Here is a 17427-nt window from a genome sequence, read left to right on the forward strand (position 1 = left end):
AAAAAAGACATTTATATAAAGTAGCATATCTGGCAACTAAAATATGAGTAGGGAGAGAACATAATTGTAGGAAAAACCCAACAACTTTGAATTTAGCAGTGTAGGTCACCTAAGGGCCATGTAGGTTCTTAACAGAATTTGAAAAGAACAAGTGGCTGACTTTTTTGTTGCAGTTTATTTTTTCAAGCCCTAAAATGTTGTTCATAAATATTTTTCAAAACTAAAAGTACTATAATCAAGCTTATACTGCTGTCAATATTTGTCTTTTCAGCTTTTCCAAATGCAAAACTTATCTGTGTGGGTGTGTGGGGTGGGGAGCAGTTACTGTTCTCACATGACTGGTTTTTAGACTTTTAGTTCTTGTGATATACATTACTCTGGAGTGATAGTTCTCTTTCAGTTATGAATGTAGAATGTTGTACTATTGGAAGTACAAAATGAGAATATTAAAGTTGTTTATTTAGGATAGCCTGTAATTTTGAAAAGTTTTATAGAACAGGACCTTTGATTTTATGAATGTTCATTTAGAACTTTGAATCATTATTTCTTACAAAGACAGCAGAATGTTTTCCTTTATAATGCTTTGTCAGCAGTGGACATTTGATCAAATTATTAATCTAGGATTCAGCTTCCTTTGTTGATTTCAGAGGTAGATTAAGTTAGGAGGTATTCTGGTAAGGACTTTTATTTTTTGTTTTTAATATTTCATACTCATCTTTGCCTAAAAATTACATTTTTTTATACAAAATAAAAATTTTGTGGTGGTTCTTTTGGGACAGATACTGTATGACCAATTTAAAGAAAAGTTTTCTTTGTACTTAAGTTTTATAAACTAGATTTGCATTGTTAGCCTTAAAGTTTTCTTTAAGGAAGAGAGTGCTTCGGGTAAACTTTTTATCTTTAGTCAAATTTCCTATCAGTGTTTTATTTCTGGGTTTTTATTTTGTTTTTTAAAATTTAATTAATTTTTTTAAAAAATAAGCTCTGTGCCCAATGTAGGGCTTGAACTCACGACCCCGAGATCAAGAGTTGCATGCACCACTGACTAGGCCAGGAGGCACCCCTGGGGTTTTGATTTTAGATAGCTTTAAAAAAATCTAGAGAATTATATGCTTTAGTAAGCGTAGTCCTTAAGTACTGTTTTAATTAACTCTTTTCTAGCCTTTCTAAAGAAAATTGGTATTTCAGGGTGATTTCTAGCAGCTTTGAAATGTCCAACAGGTCATTTTCTGTTCCAAAAGTTGGAATGTTTTGCTAAGTCAGATGAAGCTTGTTATTTAACATGCTGATTTGTGTTACAGTCAACACATTCTCTAGATGCTTTGTTCACAATACTGCTGGAAAATACCCAAGACTTTAGTGTTTTCAAATAAATGTTTTGTAGGCACCTCAGAGAGCAGGTTTATTTTATGAAGCTTTATAATATGTAGCAGTTCATTTATGTGAAAATGTTTCTTATGTGAAATATTTTGGTGTAAGTAATTTCCTGGACAGAATACTGGTAAAATAATCTGTTAATGATACAGGTATTTAAAATACTGATATTTAAACGGCCAGTGAAGAGAGTTAAATTTCTGGGGTACTTATCTTTTGTAAGAAGACATATTGTTTTGTCTTTTATAAATATGCACTTTAAACAAGGTAATTGAGAAGTGAAACAGTGTGACTAGAAACTACGTTTTATTGTCTGAATATCGCTAGTTATGTGGTTCTATTTTCTAATTCCTATTGTAGAGCCTTGTATAGACTAGTACTAGGGTTCTCTGTCTTTTCAAGAATGAAAAGGCCTTTTTGTCAAATTTATTGGACCACACAGTGAAATTCTACTTTTAGTCTCCATTGAAGAAATTACATAATGACCAAAAGCTCCAAAACTACTATGAATTAAGTAATACTTTTAAATGAAAAGATTTCTTCTCACTGCTTATGAATACTTTTTTATTAATGTTGGCAGATGATCCCAGGGACTCATTGTGTGTCTGACGATTCTAGATTTTAGGTGATCTGGGTCATGCCTAAAATAACTCAACAGTTCATTCCCAAATGAATAACTCTTGAAGAGCTGCCTTATGCAAAAAAAGACCCCAAAAAACCAAACACATTGTTTTGTGCCTGTCGCTCATACTCTTTTTCTTCTGTTTAATTTGTCAGTTGACAGAAATTCAGACCTATGGAAAAGTTACAGTAGTATAAAGAATTCTTATGTGTCTTTCACCTGGATTCTTCAGATGTTAATATTTTATTCCATTTGTGTTTACCTTTTCTCTATATATTTTTTTCCTGAACTTTTTTTGAGTTGCTGACATAATGTCCCTTTATCCCTAATATATTTATATTTTTACCCCTAATATTTTTCCTAAAAGCAAAGACTAATCAGTTTTTATGTCTCTTTAGTTATCTGCAACCTGAAAAGTTTCTCAGTCTTTGTGTTGTTTTCTGACATTGACATTTTGAAAAATACCGCCAGTTATTTTGTAGAATGGCCCTCAGTTTGGATTTGTTTTCTTGTACTTAGAAATATCATAGTAAAATGTATTCCTCTTAGTACATTCATATCAGGAGGCACATGATGTTGATATGTCCCATTACTAGTGATTTTAACCTTGATCACTTAAGGTAGCACCTGCTGATTTCTTTCTGTTGTGTCTTATGAGGATGTATTTTGAAACTGTGTAATTGTTTTAATTTAATTTAATTAGAAAGAGAGAGAGAGAGAGAGAGAATGAGCAGAGGGGAGGGGCCGAGGGGAGAGAGAGAGAGAAGCAGACTCCCTACTGAGCAGGAAGCCCAATGCAGGAATTGATCCCAGGACCCGGAGATCATGACCTGAGTGGAAGGCAGACACTTAACCGACTGAGCCACCCAGGCGCCCCGAAACTGTGTAATTGTTGAAAGTTGTGAAGGGTCTTGCAAGGTAACAAATTAGCCATGGGAGCTGGCAGAAGATAGGAGACTGTTAGGTCAGAGATAAAGGACTTTTTAACTCATAGCAATAGCAGTAGTCATTGTGTTAGTATTTGCTCTGGTTCCCCAACTGAATTCCCCACAGGGGTGATGTGAACAGGGCCAGCCAGGTAACTTCTGCACAAAAGCAGTTGCATTGCTAGAGAGGAACCCTAGGTTTAGGAAACTTGAATCTTTCATAAGGGGCAGGTGGACCTGACATTGGACCAAGAGGGAGTCATTACCTTTATTACACTGGGCATTAAACAGCCTGCCCTTTGCCGTGGAGGAAGACACTGTACTATCTCTACCTTCCAGAGATGTTCAGGGATATACAAAATATCCTTTGAAAAGATACTTTGGAACAAAGGCAGTCAGTGCCTTTCCTTGCAAGACAAGGAGAAACATGAGAGACCTATGGTGAATTGTTTCCCAACAATAGTACTCTGTTAATTTTAAAGCTTTCTCCCACTAGTTTTTGCATCTTTAGATAATTCTTGTTTGAATCAGTGATTATGATTGTTGCCCAATGTTGAATTTTATGAGTTGCTTTTCCCTCTTTGCTGACTTATTCCCCATGTCCTTCACTCCTGCCCCCTGGGATGGTAACTTCCCAAGTAAACTACCTGCATACAGGCCTTTCTAAAAGAATCTGTACATAGGGGAACTCGGGCTGTGTACAAGACACCTCAGACTCATCATGTCTAAAATCCAATTTTTCCTCTCAGTTTTCCTGTCTTTTTTTTTTTTTTTTAATGTTTTCTATTATCATTTGGCTATCAGTTTTTCAAGCCAGAAACGTGCTTGTGTCATTTCCTTTCTTCCTCCTAGCTACCTGTTGGTAATCGATACTGTTTCGTTCCTTTGGTACTGCCTTTGCTGAGGCTCTGATCAGCTGTTACCTGGACTATTACAATAGTCTTTCAGCTGTTGTTTCCATTATTGTTTCTGTCCGGTTTATCCTTTAGAACTTTACCTGAGTAATCTTTCTATAATACTATAATTATGTTGATTTTCTGTTTAAAACCCTTCAGAGGCCCCCATCATCCTATAGCTCCTTAGCATGGAAGACAAGGTTCTTCATGATCTGTGCTTTCTTTTTACAGTTGTTTGTCTTCTCAAGGATTATCTTTTTCTCCAGTGGCCCACTCCCCTGGCAAGTTATATTCTAGTGTGGAGGTTAGCAAGCTTTCTTTGAGGGCTAGACGGCAAATAGTTTAGTTTTGCAAGCCACATATGGTCTCTGTTGTATACTTTTTTTTTTTTTTTTTAACAACCTTTTAGAAATGTAAAAACCATTCTTAGCTTGTGGACCATACAAAAATAGGCTGAGTTAGATTTGGCCAGCCATAATTTGTGGGCTTTTTTTCTAGCCAAAGAAAGCTAATATATCATATTTTCATTAGCCTTTATATATGCTATTGGTTTGTATTGCATGGAATATTCTTTTCTACATAGGGGACTTCTTCCCATGATCTTTCAAAATTTAGCTCATAGGTTAACTTACTGAATCCTTTCTTGCTCCTATAGGAGCATACTTTAATCATTTTCATTCTCCTTCTTGCGACCTGCATGTCTCGCACGTCTTATGTTACTGCCCTTATTAGTGATACAGTTATGTGGATACGTGTGTTTGCCTTTTGCTAGAAGCAGCTCATTGATGAAAAAACATGTTTTCTTCATTGCTATGTCTTCCTGCTTGTAAGTGGCTTTACTTGATTTAAATTGAAAGAAAAATTGAAAACAAACAAAACCTGACATAGTATATGGTTATTGAATATGCTAATAAAATATATCTAAAGTGTTTTTTTTTACTTTAAAAAATACAATCAATTAAAGAGGATTTTTCTATTCTCTTTTAGATTTTTTCCCTCTTCATTTAAAAGTTAATTTAAATGTAGGCTGTGAAAGTATAGAGAGTAATAGAATCAATTCCTGTGCAGTGGTCACCCTGGGTGCAGAATCAAACAGGTCGTGTAGCTGAAGTCCCTCCTTTTCCCTTTCTTCCCGGCATGTTTATCATTTCCACATGTGGAAAATACTTTGACCACATACTTAATGTATCTAAATACAGAATAGGTTTGTCTGCTATTAGCTCTTAGATCTAGGATAATGCACTTCTGCAACTTGTTTTTTTTTTTTTTTTTTAGTATTTTTGCTTCATTTTAATTTCCATATTTCCCAAATTTTCTACAGAGAAGGCATATGGCTTTTTTTTTATGTTTTTATTTATTTATTTTTTATTTTTTTTCATTGACATTCTTTTTTTTAAATTTTTTATTGTTATGTTAATCCCCATACATTACATCATTAGTTTTAGATATAGTGTTCCATGATTCATTGTTTGTGCATAACACCCCGTGCTCCATGCAGAACGTGCCCTCCTCAATACCCATCACCAGGCTAACCCATCCTCCCACCCCCCTCCCCTCTAGAACCCTCAGTTTGTTTTTCAGAGTCCATCGTCTCTCATGGTTCTTCTCCCCCTCCGATTTCCCCCCCTTCATTCTTCCCCTCCTGCTACATTCTTCTTCTTCTTTTTTTCTTTCTTAACATATATTGCATTATTTGTTTCAGAGGTAGAGATCTGAGATTCAACAGTCTTGCACAATTCATGCAACTTGTTTTTGTTCTACATTGTTGTTTTGAGATTTATCCATGTTCATAATACATAATTTCAGTTAATTCATTTTGCTGCATGTTGTTAATTCTAACATACACAGTTTTCCCCGCATTTTAATATCTTTGAAATTGTGATACATCTTAAAATCAGTGGTGTCTCACTCTTATAACTTGTGTTTCTTTTCTTTTTTTGTGGTACATAAATATACGATGACTGTGGTATACACCACACTTGTATTGTGTGCGTTGTATGAAAAAGCCATACTTTATTCTTTTGACAATCAGATTTTTTCAGAATTTTGCTACTATATACAGAGCAGCAGTGAACATTATTTTACCTGTGTGTTTTATGTTTTTTGTTTTTGTTTTTTTCATTTTGTACTTGTGTGTGAGTTTCCGTAGGCAGGAAGTCTACCTGGAACAATTGATAGATTACGGACTGGGTCCATTTTCAGCTTTGCTCTCAAAGTGATTGTAAGAGTCTCTGTTGACCTACAACTCTTTAACATTGGGTATTGTCCTACTTTTTGTCAGTCTGATGGTTATAAAATGATGTCTTACTGTAGTTTTACTTAGTGTTTTCCTTATTACTAGTGAGGCTGAGAATAAGTCTTTTGGCATGTATTTCCTTTTCTGTGAATTGCTCGTTTCTATCTTTTATCCATTTTTCTACTGAATTTTGCTAAATACAATATGATTTCTAAAGATCTTTTGTTATGTGTGTTGCCAGTATCTTCTCTGTTTCTATGGCTTATTTTTGTTTTTGGAGTCATTTAATAAATGCATACCAATTTTAGATTTTACTAAAGTCAGATTTTCCAGTCTTCTCTTTATGCTTTTTCTATCTTGTTTAAAGAAAACCTTTCTTCTTTCAGAGGTTTATGATTTGTTAAAAACATATAACATTAATTTTAAACTGAAAGGCATAAAAATACAAACCTCTATTTAGGCTGACCAGGGTATTTTTTGTGTTGTGAGACATTTATAGGTACAGGGTTTTTTGTTTTTTTTCCTTTTAATGTTCTTTGGAATGGAAAGGTAGAAATACCTATTAATTGGTGAAGATTTCCTCCCCTTTTATGTTTATCCTCTTGAAGGAAATTCTAGCACTTTAGTTGGAGAATAATTAGAGCATGTGGGTGTGAAACTGTTTAATGAGGGACAAATATAGCACTGTAGACTTCTCATGGTAAGTTCATGGGTGGTCATTATATGATAAAAATTTGGGAAATCGCTAACTGGAGACTAACAAAATAAAGCAGTGATGATCTTTCTTTTTAGATGGGGTACGGTGAAGTGGGTAGCTGTTCTAAAATGAAGCACATGGTTACCTGTTCAGTCCATACAAGATATAAAGGAGTTTGTAAAGTACTTTGTTAACCTTTGTAGTTTGTACATGTTAAAGAAAAAAAGGAGGAGTGATTAAATTTCAGGTAAATTAACTTGATTATTTAAAAAGAAATAGTACCCCAAATTTGAATTTACAAATGAAAATAATTTATGAAGGGGTGCCTGGGTGGTTCAGTCTGTTAATGCCTTTGGCTCAGGTCTTGATCCCAGAGTCCTGGGATCGAGTCCCGCATGGGGCTCCCTGCTCAGTGGGGAGCCTGCTTCTCCCTCTGCCTGCTCTGCTTGCAGCTCTCCCTGCTTGTGCTCTCTCTTTCTCTAACAAATAAATACATAAAATCTTTTTTTTTAAAAAAGGAAATAATTTATAGAAGAGTTTTCCATTGGATTAAATTAGCAGTTTTTTCATTTCTTCCACAAAATATGATTCATTTCTTTGATGTTGTCTTGAAAAACACTGATAGGTTCACACTGGTAGGTTTTACTGTCACAAATTAAAGTTCGGGTACTAATGAAGGAAGCTAAATTTTCTTTTGCTTCAAGTGATTGAATCTTTAAACTTCAAACTTATAACTCTGAGAATAGGCCAACCGTCTGTCAGATATAAGTATGGTAAAAGTAGAATTAAAATAATATTAAAACATTATTTGATAATATTCACAGTGGATATAGCTATAAGACATTTAAAAAGTGAGCTCAAGGGGTGCCTGGGTAGCTCAGTTGGTTAAGTGTCAGCCTTTGGGGCGCCTGGGTGGCTCAGTTGGTTAAGCGACTGCCTTCGGCTCAGGTCATGATCCTGGAGTCCCGGGATCGAGTCCCACATCAGGCTCCCTGCTCAGCGGGGTGTCTGCTTCTCACTCTGACCCTCTTCCCTCTCGTGCTCTCTGTCTCTCATTCTCTCTCTCTCAAATAAATAAATAAAATCTTTAAAAAAAAAAAAGTGTCAGCCTTTGGCTCAGGTCATGATCCCAGTGTCCTGGAATCGAGCCCCGCATCAGGCTCCCTGCTCAGCAGAGAGCCTGCTTCTCCCTCTCCCTCTGCTGCTCCCCTCCCCCTTCTTGTGCTCTCTTCTCTCTCTGTGTCAAGTAAATAAATAAAATCTTAAAAAAAAAAAGTTCAATATAATTTTCATAAATTACTAACTCATTTATCATTTGAAAAATAAGTTGAAAATTAGGTTAATTAGCAGAAATTTAAACTTCAACTCAAATAGTACAGCTTTTGGCTAATGGTTTCCTTTTGTGGTATCATAAGTATTTCAGGGGCTGTTACATGATTTTTTTTTTTGAGTACATACAACAAATTAATATTAATAAAAATATTACGTTTATGACATAATCCAAAATAAAGTCAAAATACCATTGCTGGAGCGCCTGGGTGGCTCAGTTGTTTGGGCGTCCAACTCTCGATTTCGGCTCAGGTCATGATCTCGGGGTCCTGGGATTGAGCCCCATGTCGGGCTCCGTGCTCATTGGGGAGTCTGCTTGAAGATTCTGTCTCCCTCTGCTCCTCCTGATGCTCGTTCTCTCTTTCTCAAATAAATATATAAATCTTTAAAAAAATACCATTGCAATAACAAATTGTTCAATTCATGGCTTTGATCAGTCACTGTGTCATTAAAATAGTGTAATATTTGTTTTTAGTGTTCTTCTCTGTATTTAATACCTTATCTTTTACTTATAAAGCTCCTAAGAAAAATGTCCCTTTATCCACCCCATGAAATGTTGACAAATTTTCAGTTGAAACACATTTCCAAGGTAAACCTTTTTCCTAGGTATATTCATGAAAGCAACATCTTCATGGATAAACCAAGCTGGAATAATCTATTATTTACATGAAACTAGATTATAGACAATATTGTTACCTTGAAGACTTCATTCTATCTCCTTTGAACTCTTTGTCAGACTTTGTGAAGTCAAGACAGACATTTGTACAAAACTTAAGAGTTCTGATAAAACTGATGTTTGCAATATCTTATTAAAAAGATAAACTTGAGGGTGCCTGGGTGGCTCAGATGGTTAAGCGTCTGCCTTCGGCTCAGGTCATGATCCCAGGGTCCTGGGATCGAGTCCCGCATCGGGCTCCCTGCTCCTTGGGAGCCTGCTTCTCCCTCTGCCCCTCTCTCTCTCTCTCTCTCTCTGTCTCTCATGAATAAATAAATAAAAATCTTTAAAAAAAAAAAAAAAAAGATAAACTTGAAGGGCGCCTGGCTGGCTTAGTTGGTGGAGCGTGCGACTCTTGATCTTGGGGTTGTGAGTTCGAGCCCCATGTTGGGTGTAGAGATTACTTAAAAAAAAAGTCTTGTAAAAAAAGTTTGAAATGATGTGAGGCCGTAGCATAGCTTGAGGCTTTTATTCACTTAGCTCTGTTCCAGACTTCGTGAGGAATGCAAAAGCAGTTTAAGAACAGCGTAATTTCGGGGTGCCTGGGTGACTCCATTGGTTAAGAGACAGACTCTTCTCTTTGGCTCATGACTGGCTCAGGTCATGATCTCAGGGTCCTGAGATTGAGCCCTGCGTCAGCCTTGCAGTGGGGCTGGAGCCTAAGATTCTCTTTTTCCCTCTCCCTACGTCCCTCCCCTGAGGGCATGTGCGTGCATGTGCACTCTCTAAAATAAATAAATAAATGCATAAATAAAATCTAAAAAAAAAAGAACAGTGTAATTTTTCTTTGGTCCACTAGCTGGGTGAATTAGGTTGACCCTATTATTTTCAAAAAGGCATTTTGCAATGTTGAAAGTCATTAGAGTGATGTACAAAGCTCCTTTCTTGAAATGACTAAATTATTGATTTGCACTCAAAAATGCTTTGGTGAAGACCACCTTCCCTAAAGTGCTTTTACTTTTCTGAAAAAGATTTGCTTTTGAATACTACCTCCCCTAAAGTGTTTCACTTCTTAGAAGTTCATCATACCTGAAGTGTGTCAGGAAAAAGATTGAGAGAATTCAGATTTAGAATTTTGGATTCATTTGCTGCTAAGCATCTTTAAAAATACCTTTTGTGTTACATAAGAGAAGTGTTAGTTTTGAGTCTATTGTACTAGAAGGAGAGAAACTAGAATTTAGCAAAGGATATTGGGAATCTGTGTGGTGGGAGATAGATAATCAGAAAGAGATGGTAGATCGTAGGAATAGATGGATAATATTTTGAGGACAGAATGTGAAGTACTGTGTTGATGAGGGCAGGTCAGATCTTGAGGTTTAATTGAGATGAGGGAGAGAAACAAGGCTAGAAGAGATGTTTGGATCCAGGTAAAGACAAGAATGATGGGAATTTGGTGTAGTAGGGGACTGCTTGTGTGGGGTAGGTGGGGATATTTTCTTTGTTTTTTAGTATGGTCAGTGATTTTTACATAGTGCTTTTAAGTCTTTTTGTATCTGGTGCTGATCATAGCATGCTGAAAGGCTATTATAATCTGTAATGTATGTTTAGTAATTTGACTAAAGACACATCATTCTGTTAGTGAACTTAGTACTACATTAACAGGGTAGAACATTATCATTATTCTTTTCACATTGGATAATTCTCTAGCTCTGTTAGTTTTGAGGATATCAGGTTAAAGGTACATTGGTACGCTGTACCTGATAAAGCAATCTTAACTGTATTTTTCATTTCCTGTTCCGTCTGTCTCCCTTAACAGAGTTTGGTAATAAGTTCACTTTTGAAAATGAACTGCTCTTGTGTCTACCTTATTTTAATATGTATCCTGGATATATATATTAGTGTTCAGAAGAGAACTCTGAATGCAGGGTTTTCATGTAAACAGAATCAAAGGTTTACTTTGATCTAGTATAGCTGTTTGCTTATTGAATTGAATGAAAATATTCCCTAAGGTAACTTGCATAGAGGTGCCTTTTTTAATTGGTTGTTGTAGTGCTGTTGGTTTTTTTTTTTTTTTGATTGTAGAATATTGGCTACAAATTTAATGCTTTGGTTTCTTAACCCTGTTTATTATGAGATAATCTTTTAGTGCCCTGAGCTTCTCTTTATATTTAAAAAAAAAAAATTCTTCTTAAAATTCTGTCTTTCATTTTACTTGTTCTTTTCATTTATTCTTGTTGATCTTTAGAAATGCTAATCATTTCCATATTTATGAAAAACTTGATACTTTTAGTAATGTAATAATTTCTGTACTTTCCATTGATAGTCTGAAAAAGCTTGGGATTATTCAGTAGTCATTTGGGAATGCCCAGCTAATAATATGGGTTTCTATAGAATTTAGTTTTAAGTGTAATGTTTAATATTTGTCAAGAACTCAAATGAAAAAATAGAAAGCTTGCTTGTTATAGCTACTGATGATGTCAAGTCTGGATGTTAGTACAGCCAGTATTGATGAATTAGATTTAAAAATCACAGTGAGATACCACTTCCACCCATTAGGGTGGCTATTATATAAAAGAAGAAAAAAATAACAAGTGCTGGCGAGGATGTATAGAAATTGTAACCTTGTGCACTACTGGTTGAAATGTAAAACGATACAGTTGCTATGGAAAAGAGTATAGTGATTCCTCAGATTAAAAATAGAATTTCCATATAATCCAGTAATTCCACTTGTGGGTATATACACAAAAGAATTGAAAGTAGGGTCTTGAAGAGAAATTTGTACATCCGTGTTCATAGCGGTATTATTCACAGTAGTCACAAGGTGAAAGCAACCCAAGTATCTTTTTTTTAAAGACGATTTTATTTATTTATTTTTTGAGAGAGAGCATGTGTATGTGAGTTGGGAGTGGTAGTGGGAGAGGGAGAGAGAGAGAATATTAAGCAGGCTCCACAGTCAGCACAGAACTTGATGTGGGGCTTGATCTCACAACCCTGAGATCATGACTGAGCTAAAATCAAGAGTTGGATGCTTAACCAACTGAGCCACCTGGGCGCCCTTAAAGATTTTATTTTTAAGTAATGTGTACACCCAGTGTGGAGTTCAAACTCACAACCCCAAGATCAAGAGTTGCATGCTCCACTAAGTCAGCCAGGTGCCCCCAAATATCTTTTGGTGGCTGAGTGAATATACAAAATACGGCATATCTGTACAGTGAAATATTATTTAATCTCAAAAAGGAAGGAGATTCTGACACATACTGCAACATGGATGAACCTTGAATACGTTATGCTAAGTGAAGTAAGTCATAAAAGAGCAAATACTGTATAGTTTCATAATATGGGGTACCTAGAAATAGTTAAATTCTTACAGAGCATAGAATGGTGATTGCCAGGGCCTGGGGGTGGGGGCAATGGACAGTTGTTTAATGGGCAGAGTTTCAGTTTTGGAAGAGGAAAAACGTTCTGGAGATGGATAGTGGTGATAGTTGCACAACAGTGCGAATGTACTTATGTCACTGAACTGTACGCAAAATGGTAACTTTTTGTGTTATGCATATTTTATCATCATTTTTTAAAAAGAAATTTAAAAATTGAGGTTTGAACAACTAGAAGGAGAAAGGTGAATAAGGAGAATGCAAGGCATCATTGCCTTTACTCATCTGTTTGTGATGTCACAGTACTTTTTTTTTTTTTTTTAAAGAAGAACCCAATTACATATGGGCTTTGTATAAGTTTGGCAGAATTATTCACAATTTTCATATTGGCTAATACATTGTATATAAGATAGTAAAGTATTTCTAGTTTTGCTTCCTCCCGCCTTTTTCAGGAAGCCTGTAAAGGAGAAAAAGAAGAAAACTTTATGGCTAGTGGTAGTCAGGCCCATGCTTGTGGGTGTCAGTATTGGTTACATTGCTGTTTTGGTAATTGTAAAAGGATGTGAAGAATTTGGATAGAATTCAGATGGGTCTTAAAGTCTTTTAGAGGGTTAGAAAATAAAAAGCCTATTAATCAAAGTTAAAGTACCTGAGATTATTAAGCTTGAGGAATGGAAGCTTAATGGTTGCTCTAACAGGAGTCTTCACAATCCTCTGAGTGATATATTATAGGCAGCCCCAGTTTACAAAGGGGTAGTATTTCAAAACTTCATTTCTTAGTCAGTTGATAAGAGCAAATGACAAAGTCATGAATAATATAGCTACAGAGGTATAACATAGTTTGAATTGCAATGAAAAAGAATAAGAAATAATAGTATTGTTCTGAGTCAGTATTTTGGACTCCATGGACTAAGCAGCTCCTGTACTCTGCTTACTATATGAGATCCATAAACTCCAAGTAGAAGATAACTCTACCAGGTCATGAGTTTATCTGATGGAGGATTGGTAGAAGGAAAGACTTAATACCTGGATATGGCAGGGAGTCACAGTGGCTAAGTTAATTAGTAATTTAGAGTTCTTTCCTTGTAGTCTTTTATAACCGTTAGCTCCAGCACCTCCCCCATCCCCTTCTTATATACTGTGTATGTTATGTGACATTCCTTTCTGTGTTTATTTTCTAAAGTCCCCTTTGAGATTGGCCCCACATAGCACAGTGGTTGGTGAGGGGGTAATTGTCTAAGCTTCCTTTAGGTGACCTTGGTTGGGGCCCTTGGCTTAATTGTGTGCCTTCTAGCTTGGCATGTTGGGAAAGAAAAGGTAAGAACAGCAGGATTCAGAAATTATAGTAGATTCTTAAATATCTCTAGGTCAGTTATCTGGATCTCAGCTGTCATCCACGTAACACCTTGATTTAAAATGGCATGGATTGGGACGCCTGGGTGGCTCAGTTGGTTAAGCGTCTGCCTTCAGCTCAGGTCATGATCTCAGGGTCCTGGGATCGAGTCCCGAATCGGGCTCCTTGCTCAGCAGGGAGCCTGCTTCTCCCTCTGCCTGCCGCTCTCTCTGCTTGTGCTCTCTCTCTCTGACAATAATAAAATGGCATGGATTGGCTAAGGAGTGCTTTGTGTTCTGTTCCCTAGGACTTCATCCCGATTTTTTTCAGACTCGAGGGCCCTGAATTGGTAGAACTTGAATTTGTTAGGGTTTTTGTACAGACTAGATCATTTTTTTCCTCAGATGTTAGTACGAATCAAAATGGCCTTGAGAGCTTATACGCATAAAGATGCCTGGATCACACCACAGACTTACTGAATCAGAATCTTTCTGGGTGGAATTTTAAATATATATTTACTTATTTAACTTTTTATTAAGGAAAGATGTAAATAAACATATTCAAAAGTAGAACACCTTTTTACTGTCAGGGTCCTATAATGAACGATTTATGACTAATCTCATTTTATTCATATCTCCATCCATTTATTCTTCTTTATTATTTTGAAGCGAATCCCAGGTGTATTGTTTCATTTCTAAATATGAAATTTATATATTTTAATAGGTTTCTCAGATGATTCAAAAACGTATCTTGAACAGTACGTGTACATAGTAAAAATTAAAGTGGTGAAAAGGATATACAGTGAAAAGTAAATTTTTGTCATTGCCCCCAGTATTCTTGTTACTCTCCTCTGAGACAAAGAAACCAACAGTTTCTTTATGTGTGTACAGATATTCAGTGTATGTGCAATTATATACATATGTAATTCTTTTTTATTACACATGGTAATATCTATTGTAAAGTACACATTTTTCTGAATCTTGCTTTTTCACATAATAATATGGGAATCAGTCCATAACAGGGCAGATTGTTTTCATTCTTTTTTTTTTTTTTTTAGATTTTTTTTTTTTTTTTAGAGGGGGAAAGGGGTGGGGGGGGGGAGAGAATGCGTTAGTGCCTACAGGCACACAAGTCAGGGGAGGGGCGGTGGGGGGAGAGAATCTCAAGGCAACTCCCCGCTGAGCACAGAGCCCCATGCAGGCTCGATCTCATGACCCTGAGATCATGGCCTGAGCCAAAACCAAGAGTGGGTTGCTCAACCTACTGAGCCACCCGGGTATCACTGTTTTCATTCTTTTTAAAGATTGTAGTTGGTCTGTGTATCAAGGTGTGTTTACCCAGTGCCTTTCGAATGGGTGTTTACGCTATTTCCAGTACTGTGTTTCTTTACACAGGACTGCATAAATATTCTTTTACTATCTGAGTTGCCTGGATTGTATGTCAGTTTTGTTAGACATTGCCAAATTGCTTTTTTACCGTCTGTGTATGGTATGTATGGTTTCCCGGGCTCACCGGTTCCATTTTATTTATTTATTTATTTTTTAAATTTATTTATTTGTCAGAGAGAGAGGGAGAGAGAGAGAAAGCATAGCAGGGGAAGCAGCAGGCAGAGGGAGAAGCAGGCTCCCTGCTGAGCAAGGAGCCCGATGTGGAACTCGATCCCAGGACCCTGGGATCATGACCTGAGCCGAAGGCAGACGCTTAACCGACTGAACCACCCAGGCGTCCCTCACCGGTTCCATTTTATTTTATTTTTTATTTTTTATTTTTTTTTTAAAGATTTTATTTATTTATTTGACAGAGAGGGACACAGCGAGAGAGGGAACACAAGCAGGGGGAGTGGGAGAGGGAGAAGCAGGCTTCCCGCGGAGCAGGGAGCCCGATGCCGGGCTCGATCCCAGGACCCTGGGTTCATGACCTGAGCCGAAGGCAGACACGTAACGACTGAGCCACCCAGGCGCCCCTCACCGGTTCCATTTTAAAAAATGCTTTTCATGTCTCTCCTATTTATGTTCAAGCTTTTCTTTAAATCCACAAGTATGTTTATAATCACAGTTTTCAAAATTTTTATCTGTGAGTTTCATCATCTGTCTCTCTGAGTCTATTTCTGTGGGTGTGGGTCGCAGAAGTGGTTTGAAATGAGAATCATGATAATGCGAAATTATTGAAGATAAGGTTGGGAATCCTCACAAACAGTGTTAAGTGAATTAGCAGATGGGTTCGGTATGGTTAGAAGGAGTTTTCAGTGTGGCTTTGCTTCATTAAAAGGAGATAAGTTGGTGGAGATAAATTGAAACCTCTTCTGATGCTGGTTGAAATGGTTTAGAACTCCAGGATTTTAATTTATGATTTTCTCTTACATATTGAACATCAAATCTTAATTTGTCTAATAAGGTTTTATTGCTCATTTCTTACCAGAGCCAGGTCAGCTTAGGAATGTGGTAGGTGGTTAACAAGAAATGTTTAGGATGTGCCTGGTTGGCTCAGTCGGTAGAGCATGTGACTTTTGATCTGGGGGTTATGAGTTCGAGCCCTGTGTTGGGTGTAGAGATTACTTAAAAATAAAAGCTTAAAAAAAAAAAAGAAAGAAAAATGTTTAGGAAGTTGAAGGAGGCATAAATTTATGCCTTTTATCTGAAGGGCAATGTATTTTCCTGTTCTTTTACTATACCCCAGCTATGTGACCTTGGCCAGTTACCTAGTTCCTTTGAGTTTTTAGTTTTCTTAACAGCAAATTGGGAAGATATTAATATGACTAAATAAAATAATCCAGGGGTGCCTGGGTGACTTGTTGGTTAAGCATCTGTCTTCAGCTCAGGTCATGATCTTCGGGTCCTGGGATCAAGCCCCATGTTGGGCTCCCTGCTCAGTGGGGAGTCTGCTTCTCCCTCTGCCCCTCTCTCTGCTAGTGCTCTCTCTCTTTCTTTCTCTCAAATAAATAAAATCTTTAAAAAAAATAAAATATTACAAAGTAGGCATTTATTAAAATGCTTTGCGTAGTAAGTCCTTCAGTAGGTGGTGACTCATTGTTTTAAATATTATATATATTACATATTATGATGGCAACCTGTTGTTTTTGAATTGGAGAATTGATGTTTGATTTGTTAAAACAGTAGGAGATTGCCCAGTTAATACAATACAGATTTTTAAATTGCAAAGAATGGAAATCCTTTCAAATCAGTCTGAACTGCTCACATTTCTTGAACACTGACTCTATATCCTGGGAACTTTGTTTCGGATCTAGTGTGGAAGACTGATGGATACACTGACAATTACAATGTAATGTAATGTCATGTCATGAATGCTAATTAGAAGAACTTAGAAGTTTTTATGAGAGCACTGAACGCCCAACTCTTGCCTAGAGGGTGAGTGGCCAGTGTGTGTCCCGGGAAAATCTTCAGCCAGAAGGTATTCACATGTTGATCTGAATGTAAAGAAGTCTGCTTAAGTGTACAAGGGTGGATGTGGAAAAAGACATTAAGAGAATATCATGCAAAGGGACCTACATCTGGCTTCTATACTTAATTTTATAGTTGATTATTTTTCCTGAGGCTGTTCTTGAGCTTTAGATTCAACGAATGTGACTGTAGTTATGTAATGGATATTTTCTTGCATTGTCATTGGTTCATAAATGATAATTTGGTGATGGAATGCTTTACATTTGCCAAATATGTATAGTTTAGGGATCTGTACTTTTCCTTTTGGGGGAAAAATGGTTGTTACAATTCCTAGGGCATATCCTGGTGATTGCAGCTGCTTGGTAAATATTTTTTGATTAAATGAATGCACTCAACTCTTTATTCCCAGCCTTTTATGCAATACTCAAAATAGCTGAAGCACTAATTAGCTAAAATGGAGATACTGAAATATCTGAATATTTCCCCTTCTTGAAGGGGAAAAAAATCTTAATGGAGTTTAATTATTTTTACAAATTATGGACTTGACCCTTGAAAGTTTTCTTCATGAGATTTAAAATTAAAAACAA

At 36.5% G+C, this 17427-nt stretch overlaps 1 protein-coding gene across 6 annotated transcripts in view; it reads left to right on the plus strand.

Annotated features, from left to right (window-relative positions):
* HIPK3 (homeodomain interacting protein kinase 3) overlaps positions 1-17427 on the plus strand; it is a 92482-nt gene that overhangs the window by 12934 nt on the left and 62121 nt on the right. The window lies entirely within an intron of this gene.

This window comes from Phoca vitulina, unplaced genomic scaffold (genome assembly GCF_004348235.1).
Source record: "Phoca vitulina isolate PV1807 unplaced genomic scaffold, GSC_HSeal_1.0 scaffold16, whole genome shotgun sequence".
Lineage (NCBI taxonomy): Eukaryota > Metazoa > Chordata > Mammalia > Carnivora > Phocidae > Phoca > Phoca vitulina.